This window comes from Eptesicus fuscus, chromosome 6, assembly GCF_027574615.1.
Source record: "Eptesicus fuscus isolate TK198812 chromosome 6, DD_ASM_mEF_20220401, whole genome shotgun sequence".
Lineage (NCBI taxonomy): Eukaryota > Metazoa > Chordata > Mammalia > Chiroptera > Vespertilionidae > Eptesicus > Eptesicus fuscus.
The window spans coordinates 9,422,501-9,434,904 of NC_072478.1; the positions used below are offsets into that span (position 1 = coordinate 9,422,501).

A 12,404-nucleotide genomic window follows, 5' to 3' on the forward strand; every position below is an offset into this window, starting at 1 on the left:
AAACTCACATCAATATAATGATATACATTAGTTGAAAGCAAAATGATGGAAAAAGACAGACCATACAGACATTAATCAAAAGAAAGCAAAAGTAACTGTATTGATATCACATAAAGTAGATTTCAGAGCATGGAAATTACTCTGAGAAAAAGCTCAATCCACCAAGAAGACAGCAATTCTAAGTATTTATGCATTAAACAACTTAGCTGCAATATATGTGAAGCAAAAAACTGATAAGCTGAAGGGAGAAATAGATAAATCCACAGTTATACTTGGAGATTTCAACACTCCTCTCTCAACAATTGATAGAACAGCCAGACAGAAAATCAGCAGCAGAACTCTATCAATCAGGAGGGTCTAATTGACCTTTATAGAATATGCCTCCCAACAACAGCAGAATACTCTTTAAGCACCCACAGAATATTTATCATGATAGACCATATTCTAGACCATAAGGCACACATCAACAAATGTAAAATTAAAATCATACATGTCCATGAGGTCTCCAACCACAATGAAATCAAATAAGAAATCAATAACAGAAAGAGAACAGGAAATATTTGAGACACTTGGAAACTAAACAACACAGTTCTAAATAATCCATAAGTGAAAGAGGAAGCCTCAAGAGAAATTATTTTAAAAACCAATTGAACTGAATGAAAATGAAAAGAAAACATATCAGAATGTGTGGACTATAGCTAATGTAGCGCTGAGATGGGAAAATCTTCCATTATAAACACGTTATAAAAAAGGAAAAGTCTCAATTTAATCATCAAGGCTCCCACTCCAAGAAATAAGAAAAAGAAAAGCAAAATAAATCCAAGGCAAGAAGAAGGAAGCAAGTAAAAAGATAAGAGCAGAAATCAATAAAATTTAAAACAGAAAAACTATAAAATCAATAACACAAGAACGTATTCTATGAAAAGCTTAATGAAATTGACAAACATCTAGCAATACTGAGAGAGAGAGAGAGAGAGAGAGGAGAGACCTAAATTAACAATTATCAGGAATGAAGTGGGCTATCACTACAGATCCTGCAGTGATAAAAACACACTATGAACAATGCTACACGCATCAATTTGACTAACTTAGATGAAATTGACTAATTTTATGAAAGGTTTGAACTACCCAACTCAATATAAAATAGATAATTTAAATAGCCCTATAGCTATTAAGGAAATTGGATCCTTAGCTTAAAGCCTCTCAAAAAGAAATTGTCACACACCAATGGTTTCAGTGAAGAATTCTATCAAAAGAAGAATTAATACCAACCTTACACAATCTCTTCAGAAAATAGAAGAGGATGGAACGCTTTTCAATTTACTTTGGAGCTAGTATGGAAGGAAGGAAGGAAGGAAGGAAGGAAGGAAGGAAGGAAGGAAGGAAGGAAGGAAGGAAGGAAAGGAGAGAGAAAAAGAGGGAGGGGAAGAGAGAGGAGAAAGGGAGGGATGGATAGAAGGAGAAGCTGAGGGAGGAAGGGAGGGAGGGAGGGAAGGGGGAGGAGAGGGAGAGGGAGGGAGGGGAAGGAAGGAAGGAAGGAAGGAAGGAAGGAAGGAAGGAAGGAAGGGAAGGAGAGAGAGAAAAAGAGGGAGGGGAAGAGAGAGGAGAAAGGAAGGGATGGATAGAAGGAGAAGCTGAGGGAGGGGAGAAAGAACATGACAATCTAATATCCTTTATAAATATAATTCAACAATCATTAACAAAATAATAGCAAATAGAATTCAGCAAAATATAAAAAGAGTTACATGGCATTACTAAGAGGGATTTATTCCAAGAATACAAGGTTAGTCTAATGTTTGAAAATCAATAAATGTAATTCATCATATTAACACACTAAAGAATAAAAATTATGTATCATATTAATTGATGCAGAAAGAGCACTTAATCCAAAAGATAGTTATGATAAAAACTCTCAGAAAACTAGGAATAGATGGGGGAACTTCCTCAATTTGATTGTTATACAACCAAATGCAGATTATAAGAAACCTACAGGTACCATTAAACATAATAGTGAGAAAGTAAATTCTTCCCCCCCTAAGATCAGGAACAAAGGCAAGGATGTCTACTTTTGCTGCTCTTACTCAACACGGAGGTTCTAGCCCAGGAAATAAACCGAGAAGAGGAAAGGAAAGACACAGATTAGATATAACCATTTACATTTGCTCCTAATCCTAACCCTAACCCTAATCCTAACCCTAACCCTAACCATAACCCTTAGGTTTAAATCTAACAATGAATATGTAGTATTTGTATGCTGAAAACAACAAAATGGTGGTGGGAAAAAATCAAAGATTTAAATAAATTGGAGACATAGATTCAGCAGAGTAATGGCACTAATTCTCCCCAAATTGACATACAGGTTTAGCACTATTATTGTCAAAATTCTAGCAAGATTTTTTTATACTTATACACAAGAGTCTTCTAAAATTTGTATGGAAAAACAAAGTGAAAAACCACTTGGAGAGAAGTTTAAAGTGAGTCACTCTATCCAATTACTATATTACTATACCAGAGGCCCGGTGCATGAAATTCATGCACTTGGGGGGATCCCTCAGAGCAGCCTGCACCCTCTTGCAGTCCGGGAGCCCTCAGGGGATGTCCGACTGCCAGCTCAGGCTAAGCTGTTGGTCGGACATCCTTAGCGCTGCTGTGGAGGTGGGAGAGACTCCCGCCACTGCCGCTGCACTCACCAACCATGAGCCCGGCTTCTGGCTGAGCTGTGCTCCCCCTGTAGGATCTGGCCAAAACCGGCTCTCTGACATCCCCCGAGGGGTCCCAGATTGCAAGAGGCCGCAGACCAAGGGACCCTACCAGTGAACGATTTGAGCCGGGGAGAGACGCGGGAGGTTGGCCAGCTGGGGAGGAACTGTGGGAGGGCTCCAGGGCATGTCTGGCCCATCTCGCTCAGTCCTGATTGGCTGGACCCCAGCAGCAAGCTAACCTACCAGTCAGAGCGTCTGCCTCCTGGTGGTCAGTGCATGTCATAGCAAGCAGTTGAGAGGCCTTAGCATATCATTAGCATATTACACTTTGATTGGTTGAATGGCCAACCAGTCTACCGGACACTTAGCATATTAGGCTTTTATTATATAGGATAGTGACAGTAATCAAGACTGTGTAGGCTGGCAGAGGATAGACACACAGATCAATGAAACAAAATGGAGAACCCCCAAATAGACCCTTACAAATATACCCAACCAATTTTTTACAAAAATGCAAATGAAATCCAATAGAAGAAAGCCTGTTGAACAAATGATACAAGAGCAATTGGATATCCATAGGCAAAAATTAAACCTTGACCTAAACTTCACACCTTTGCCAAAATTAACTCAAAATGGATCATGGACTTAAATGTAAAACTTAAAACTTTTAGAAAAACAAAGGAGAAAATTTTTGGCATCTAGGTCTAGACAAGACTATATAATAAAAGCCATGTTCATAACAGGAAATATTAATACATTGGACTTTATCAAAATTAAAAAGCTTTTGCTTTGCAAAAGACCCTGTTAAGAGAATGAGCAAGGTAAGTTAATAGTGGTAGGAATTATTTGAAAACATATATCTAATGAAAGACTGCTGTCTAGAATATATAAGGAGTTCTCAAAGTTCAACAGTAAAAACAAAACAATACAAAAACAGTCCAAGTAGAACATGAGCAGAAGACATGATCAGACATTTCACTGAAAAGAATATACAGATGGCAAATACGTACATGGAAAGATGCTCAACAGCGTTAACCATTAGAGAAATGCAAATTAAAACAACTAGATAGCATCACACAACCATCAGAACGGCTACATTTAAAAAATAGTGACAACATCAAATGCTGGCAACAATGCAAAGATACTGGATCACTCAAATTGCTAGTGGTAATGCAAAAGGATTAGAAAAGTTTGGCAATTTCACAAAAATATAAACGTGCAACTACTATACAACCTAGTAATTGCATTTCTTGGCATCTATCCCAGAGAAGTGAGAATTTATGTTCACGCAAAAATGTGTGCAGGAATATTTATAGCAGCTTTATTTGTAATAACCCCCAACCGGAAACAACCAGATGTTCTTCAGCGAGTGAATGGTTGAACAAGCTGTGATGCATTCCTACTCAGTAATAAGAAGGAAGGAACTATTGATACATGCAACATTTTTTTAAATGAGTCTCCAAAGAATTATGCTGAGTGAAAAGAGCCAATCCCCAAATAATTACATACTTTATGACTTGATTTACATAACTTTTTTGAAATGACAAAATTGTAGAAATGGAAAACAGATGGGTGGTAGCCAGAGGTTAAGGAGGAGGTGGAGTTGGGAGGTGTCCTGGCAGTGATGGAAGCGTTCTGTATATTGACTGTATCAATGTCAATATTCTGTCCCTAGTATTGCCTTACAGTTTTAAAAGATGTTACCATTGGAGGAAACCTGGTAACAAAGTATCTCTCTGTATGATTTCTTACAACTGTATGTGAATCTACAATTATCTCAAAATAAATTTTAATTTTTAAAAATTTGACTAGCTTCTGTTTTGCTTCTTTATTTTTTATTAGATTTACTAGATAACATTGGTTAATAACATTATATAAATTTTATTATATAAATTACAGCTTATAATAGGACATCTGTATACTGTATATTGTGCTCGCCACCTGAAGTTTAGTCTTCATCCATCACCATATATTTGACCCTGTTTACTTTCTTAACCCTCCACCCATTCCTCTTCCCTTCTGGTAGCTAACATTCTGTTGTCTCTGTATCTATGAGTTTGTTTTTTGTTTGTTTGCTTTGTTGTTCACTCGTTGCTTTTTGTATACACCCATTACTTACAGAAGTTTCATCTTTTCAGAATCTCAATGTAATGAAGCCATTTGGCTTTTGTAACAATGCTCATTGTTGTGTGTGCGTGGGCATCTTGGTGTGGTCATGGTTTAGTAAGGTGGTAGGGGGTAGCAGAGAAGCAGAGAATGGTTGGTATACACGTTGGGTAAGATGGTGAAAAGTCTCCCAGAGAAAGGAATGTTGTACTGCCCAGCTGTGTGGACATAAAGTTGTAGGCCAAAGGAGATCAAGTATATTTAATCAAGAAGTTAACCTTAGAAAGGAGATTGAAAAAAAATGTAACCAACTTTGCAGAATAAAAGAAACTGCTAAATGATTCCATCTCTCCTAGTCTTTTTTTGCTTAAATAATTGTAGCATCTATTTCATAGAATGATTATGGAAAAATTAAATGAAAGGATGCATGTAGAAATGCTAATCACAGTGCCTGACACACACAATGATGAGTTATTTTTTAATAACAAAGTTCCCTGTGGACATTATATTGAGGTATAATTTATGCACACTAACGTTCATTCTTTTTTATTATTATTATTGAATGAAGACTTTATTTTTTTTTAACATTACAAACTCTCCTTTTCTGATAAGATAGATCTTACACTCAAAGATAAGCTTCAACAATTAAAAAAAAAATTAAAGGAGAAATCCATTGTCCATGACCAAAAAGATTTTACAGTAATGATGGCAGGAAACCAATACATTTTACAACCTAGTGGTTCAAACTAAGTATCTAGAGCAGATTATAAAATCTGAAAGATGACATGAACTGGACAATTATGAAAACTGCTCAAAGTGCAGAACCGGACTCTGACAGTACAGAACAAATGCTTGCTTTGCATTGTGCCTCAGAAAACATTTTCTTTAGGTTCACCAGGACATGGCAGCTCCCCCTCCTCCCAGTCTTTTGTACAAATCATAAAGTTAATTCTTTTTTTGCTGTACAGTTCTATGAGTTTTAACAAACACATACCAGCACGATCAAGGTACTGAAAAGTTCCACCATCTCCAAAACTTTCCTCATGCTTTTTGGCAGTCAGATCTCTCTTCTCACTCCCAGCCCCTGACACCATTGATCTATTTTCTATCTCTATAGTTCTGCCATTGCAAGGATCTATATATATAAAAGCCTAAGCGACTATCTGGTAGCTATGATGCAAAATGACCACCAGATGGCAGATGCTCTGACCGGTAGCTATGATGTGCACTGACCACCAGGGGGCAGATGCTCAAAGCAGGAGCTGCTGAGCTATGGTGAGTTAGGGCAGCTGTGGTTCTCGGGTGATGCACCCGGAACCAGAGAGGAGGGAGCCTGATTCTGGAGTGCATCACCTGAGAACTGCCCTTTCGCAATCCGGGACCCCTCGGGGGATGTCAGAGAGCTGGTTTCAGCCTGATCCCCACAGGCCAGGCTGAAGAACCCCACTGTTGTATGAATCTGTGCACTGAGCCTCTAGTGTCATATAAATGGAATCATACCTAGTACAGTATGTAGCTTTTTAAGTACAGCTTCTTTCACTTAGCATAATACACTTGAGACTCATTCATTTTATTTTATGAATCGGTAATATGTGAATATAAAACAATGTCTTTAATCCATCTGGAATTGATTTTTATATACAATATGAGATTTGAATCCAAAATAATTTTTTTCTCCATTTGAATAACTAATTATACCAGGACCATTAATTGAAGCATCTGTCTTTTCCCCTCTAATCTGCAATGCTAACTTGGTCATACATTAAGATTCCTTACATATGGGACTGTCCCTGAGCTCTACATTCTTTTCTCTTGATCTACACTGAGTGGCCAGATTATTATGATCTCTGAATGCATAATAATCTGGCCACTCAGAGGCCCAGTGCATGAATTCATGCATGAGTGGGGTCTGGCCAGTCTGGCCAGGGGGAGGGGACATGGGCAGTTGGCTGGCCTGTCTGCTGGTTGAACTCCTGGTCGAGGGGACAATTTGCATATTAGCCTTTTATTATATAGGATATACACTGAGTGGCCAGATTATTATGCGTTCAGAGATCATAATAATCTGGCCACTCAGTGTATTTGTCCATTCCTAAACCAATATAGCACTATCTTATTTTATAAAAAATTTATAGTATCTTTATATTTAAGAAATTAAGTTCCTTCCTCCACCTTCTTCTCTTTCAAATATTTCTGGCAATTCTTGGCTCTCTACTTGACTCTGAAATAGTCTATTTATTTTCATTATAAATTAATTTGGAGAGAATTATACCTTTTTAATAATGAGTTTTTCCATATAAAACCATGGTATATTGATCTATGATGGTTAATTTTATGATGCAGCTTGACTAAATTAAGGGATACTCAGATAGCTAGTAAAACATCTGAGTGTGTCTGTGAGAGTGTCTCTGGAAAAGATGAGCATTTGAATCAATAAACTGAGTAAAGACTATCAACCTCACCAATATCTTTCAAGGAATTTGTCCATGTCATCTAAATTGTTGAAGTTATGATCACAGGGTTGTTTGTAGAATTTCCTCACTATCTATTTTTAATACCTGTAGAGTCTATAGTTCTAAGGACTGCTTTAGCTTCAAACATATTTTGATGTTAAAAGAGTTTCTCTTTTCTGTGATTTCTTCTTTGACTCATGAGTTATATATGAGTTAGATTTTTTCATTATCTTCCTGTAATTGATTTTTATTTTAATTATATTGTGACCTATAAATACGTGTACTATATTTCAATTCTTATAAACTTCTTAAGATTTATTTAATGACCAGAATACAGTCTATCTTTAGTAATGTTCCATGTTCATTTGAAAACAATGTGCATTCCAACTTGGTTGGGTGGAGAGTTCTATAAATTAGGTCAAGTTGTTTAAAAGTGTTATCCAGACATTTTATATTCTTTTAAAAAATATTTATTGAAGGTATTACATATACCCTCCATTCTCCCCCATTGCTCCACTCCAGCCAGTAAAGCCTGGCCCCAGACTTTCACCACCCTATTGTCATTGGGAGGAATTGACCTCCAGGCCAATTGTTACTCATAAGTAACACATATACTGGTATGCATAAAAGATCTTTGGTTAATCTCCTCCCACCCCCACCCCCTCTTTCCTCTGAGATTCATCAGTCTTTGATTTTAGATTCAATTGTTGATAAGTTTGTATTTATTGCCATTTTATTTTTGTTGACCTCCTCCTCCTCCTCCTCCTTCTTCTTCCTCCTCTTCTTCTTCATCTTCTTCTTCTACTTCTTCTCCTTCTTCCCCTTCTTAAAGAATATCATTCAACGTTTCATGTAATACTGGTTTGGTGGTGATGAACTCCTTTAGCTTTTCCTTGATTGTGAAGCTCTTTATCTAACCTTCAATTCTAAATGATAGCTTTGCTGGGTAGAGTAATTTTGATTGTGGGTCCTTGCTATCCATCACTTTGACTATTTCTTGCTTCTCCTTTCTGGCCTGAAAAGTTTCTGTTGGGAAATCAGCTGACAGTCATATAGGCATTCCCTTGTAGGTAACTAACTGCTTTTCTCTTACTGTTTTTAAGATCCTCTCTTTGTCTTTAACCTTTGGCATTTCAATTATGATGTGTCTTAGTGTGAGCCTCTTTGGGTTCCTCTTGTTTGGGACTCTCTGCACTTCCTGGACTTGTAAGTCTATTTCTTTCACCAGGTAGGGGAAATTCTCTGTCATTATTTCTTCAAATAGATTTTCAATATCTTGCTCTCTCTCTTCTCCTTCTGGCACCCATATCATGTGAATATTGGTATGCTTGAAGATGTCCCAGAGGTTCCTTACACTATCTTCATATTTTGGATTTCTTTTTCTTTTTTATCTTCTGATCAGGTGGTTTTTGCTTCCTCATATTCCAAATCATCGATTTGATTCTTGGAATCCTCTACAGTTGAAACTCTGTAAATTATTCTTTATTTCAGTCAGTGTATGCTTAATTTCTGACTGGTCCTTTTTCATGTCTTTACCATTCTCACTAAAAACCTTGAAAATCTCACTAAGTCCCTTGAAGCTCTCATGAAGATCTTTGAGTAACCTTAATGCCATGGTTTTGAACTCTGCATCCAGTATTTTGCTTGCTTCTATTTCTCTCATTTGTAACATGTATCTTTGTCTCCTCATTTTGACTGCTTCCCTGTGTTTGTTTCTATGTATTAGGTAGAGCTATAATGTAGAGTGGCCTTGTGTGTTAGGTGTCCTGTAGGTCCCAGTGTCTCAGCCTCCCCAGTCACCTGAGCTAGGCACTCTAGCTGTGCCCCTGTGTGGGCTGTGTGCACAATCTTGTTGTAGTTGAGCCTTGATTGCTTTTGGTGTCATTGGAAGGAATCGACCTCCAGGTCAATTGGCTGTGAAGACCAGATGCATCTACAAAGGAAGAGTTGCTGTGCAGGAGATGCTCCTAAGGAACAGGACTTGCTTCAGTTGGGCTTTGGTGCTCACTGAGTCTGTCCCTTGAGTGTATTGCTTGTGGATGTGTAGAGTTGAAATCTGGTATGGTCTTAAGCTGTCCACTGGGTGCACTGGCTCTGGAACCTCGTAGGAGTTACAAATTCAGCTACTGCCTGGGGCCTCCCAGCAGGAGCTACAAAGAGATCTGTAGATGGCTGCTACTTGTATTGGGCTAGAAAGTGCCCAGGTGAGGCCCAGCTGTGAAGCGAGACAGGCTGGTGCTAGTGCCAGTCTTGGGCTTTTTATTGATAAATTTGAGGCATGCTGACTCCAGCTGCTGCTTGTTTAAGAGATTTTAGCAAAGTATGAAGCCTGAGCCAGGACAGGCCATTCATATGGAAAAGTAACTGCAAATAGCTTGGGTGGAGCTACAAATTGCAGTGTTTCAGGGAATCACCAAGGAAGAGCAAACAGTGTCGGCTATACTGATGAAAACTCATATATGGCTTCCAGTCAGCTCTATGACAGGAGAGGTCCCAGCACAGGAACAATGACCCCTGCAACCATCCTTGTCTGGGAGAAAGCCACTCCCCAAGTTCCTGCCCTGATTCCAGACAGTCTAGTTCCTCCCCACATGTCCTTGGATTTCTCCAAACCCACCACCACTTGCTGCTGGAGCTCAGAGGAAATGGGGCCATGTAAGTTCATGTGTGGGCCCTTTAAGAGGAACACCTAGGACTCCAGCAGCTTCTGTGTCACTCAGCCATGACCCCTACTGGGCTGTTGTTGTTTTTAAATATATTTTTTATTGGTTTCAAAGAGAGGAAGGAGTGGAAGAGAGTTAGAAACATCAATGATGAGAGAGAATCATTGATCAGCTGTCTTCTGTACGCCCCCTACTGGGGATCAAGCCTGCAACCCAGGCATGTGCCCTTGACTGGAATTGAACTCAGGACCCTTCAGTTCACAGGCCAATGCTCTATCCACTAAGCCAAACTGTCTAGGGCAATCATTGCTGGTTTTTAAAGCCCGAAATTACAGGGACTTTTCTTCCCAGCTCTGGAACCCTGGGCTCAGAGTCTGGTGTGTGACTGGGACCCCCTGCTTCTCACAGGAGGCCTTGGAAATAGTCCTCCTGATTACAAAACCTCTACACGTGGGTGTCAGACCAACCCGTTCTGTGCCTCTGCTCTTCTTACCAGTCTCAATGTGTTTTCTTCTTTACTTCTCTAGTTGTAGGACTTCCATTTAGCCATATTTCAGGCAGTTCTGGATGATGGTTGTTCTGTATTCTAGTTGTAATTTTGATCTGGTTGGGGGAAGAGGTGAGTACTGGTGTTTCCCTATGCATTCTCCCAGAATTTTTACAGTATATTCTTACTTATTTTCTCTTTACTCAAGATTAGTGGTGAGGTCTCCAACTATAATTGTGGATTTGTCTATTTTTTTATTTCTATTCATCCTTGTTTATATATTTTGAAGCTCTATGATTAAGTGCATAAACCTTTCAGATTGTAATAGTTTCTTTAAAAAGAAACTACGATGTCCCACTTTATCCCTGGCTGAAAGCTACTTTTTTCAGACATTAACATAACTCCTCCAGTATTGTTTTGATTAGTATTTGCCTAGTGTATCTTTTTTTATCCTTTAACTTTTAACATATCTATGTTTTTATACTTAAAGTTTGTTTCTTATAAACAGAAAATAACAAAGTCTTGCTCTTTAACCAATCTGATATTTGTCTTTTAACTTATTTGTTTTGTTTTTACATTTATGCCCATAAGGCAGCTTTAGGTCAGTGTTATGTTAATATTCTGTTTTCAGCTACCTCCTGTTGCTGGACCTTGCAATGTAGCTATTCACTTAAAGAGGGGCATATTAAATTTTATCCATTATATGTAGGTATTCCATCATAGGAGGTTTTTCAGTATACCTTAACTGTCCTGTTTCCAGACGTAAAAATCTACATGTGATCTTAAACTCTCTTTAAGAGTATTTACCATATAATTGAACCCAGTATGTATTTTTAAAAAGATATGTTTTTATTGATTTTTTTTTTGAGAGAGAGAGAGGAAGGGAGAGGGATAGAGAGACCCAGTATGTCTTGATGAAAATTTGGTAGTAAAGGTTTTTGACATATTGACCCATATGCCTAGATGATACTAACTAATAAGAGGAATAAAACACATACTTTTATAAATTAAGAAAATGAGTTAAATATATAAGGGTTGGTATTACAGGAGGAAGCTATCCAATAGAGAAATTCTGGTTTTTAAATTTTTTATTATAATCATAAAACTGACATTCATTATTAATTTAGATTTCACTGAATCACATCCATTAAAAGTTTAGTTCAAGAAATAAAAGAGATATATTTGAATTTTTAAAATGTTTTAGGTGACAATGACTATTGTTATCTATAATAATAAAAGGGTAATATGCTAATTAGACCAAACATCTTCTGGACATCCTTCCTGACGAAGCCAGGGCCAGAGGGAAGCCAGCCAGAGGAGGGAAGCCCGGGTCCCAGGTGCCCGAGGGAAGCCGGTGCTGGCAGCCAGGGGAAGGAAGGCCTACTCTTGCATGAATTTTCATGCATCAGGCCTCTAGTATAAATATAAAGTGTTGAATACTAAATTGACAGCAAATCAAAAAAGTACAAAAAGAAAGTTAAAGGCCATCTAAAATTCCACCATCTAGAAATAACCACCATTATAATTTGGCCAACATAGTATAAATATATCTCTATATGGGAAAATGGATGAATGAATGGATGGATGAATGGATGGATGGATGGATGGATGGATAGAAATACAATTTTTAAAATGGTGTCATACTTGTTTTTGTATTTTAAAATATTTAATTTATTTAGCAGAAGAAAAAATACACAAAAGTTAATCTAAGGAATCATTTTATTCTAAGAAGTGTTTTTCACTGCACCAGAGAGTAATCACTAAAGATATTCTTTTAAAGTTAAGAAAAAAGATCACAAAAATCACTAAACACACTTTTTTTGTTGTTGTTAGGATAAGTCAGACTCAATTTTTATGTAAAATAGTCTAATGTCAAAATTTAGCAACTGATTTATTATTTTAGAAATATGGTGTTGGCCAAACAAAATACACCTGTAGCCCCCAGGCAGTAAAACTTGACCTAATGAGAATCAGGAACATGCCACTTATAGAG

The 12,404-nt window shown here is 37.6% G+C and overlaps 1 protein-coding gene across 1 annotated transcript in view; it reads left to right on the forward strand.

The window, feature by feature from the left end:
• ADRA1A (adrenoceptor alpha 1A) overlaps positions 1 to 12,404 on the forward strand; it is an 86,232-nt gene that overhangs the window by 39,266 nt on the left and 34,562 nt on the right. The gene's annotated exons all lie outside the window — the stretch shown is intronic.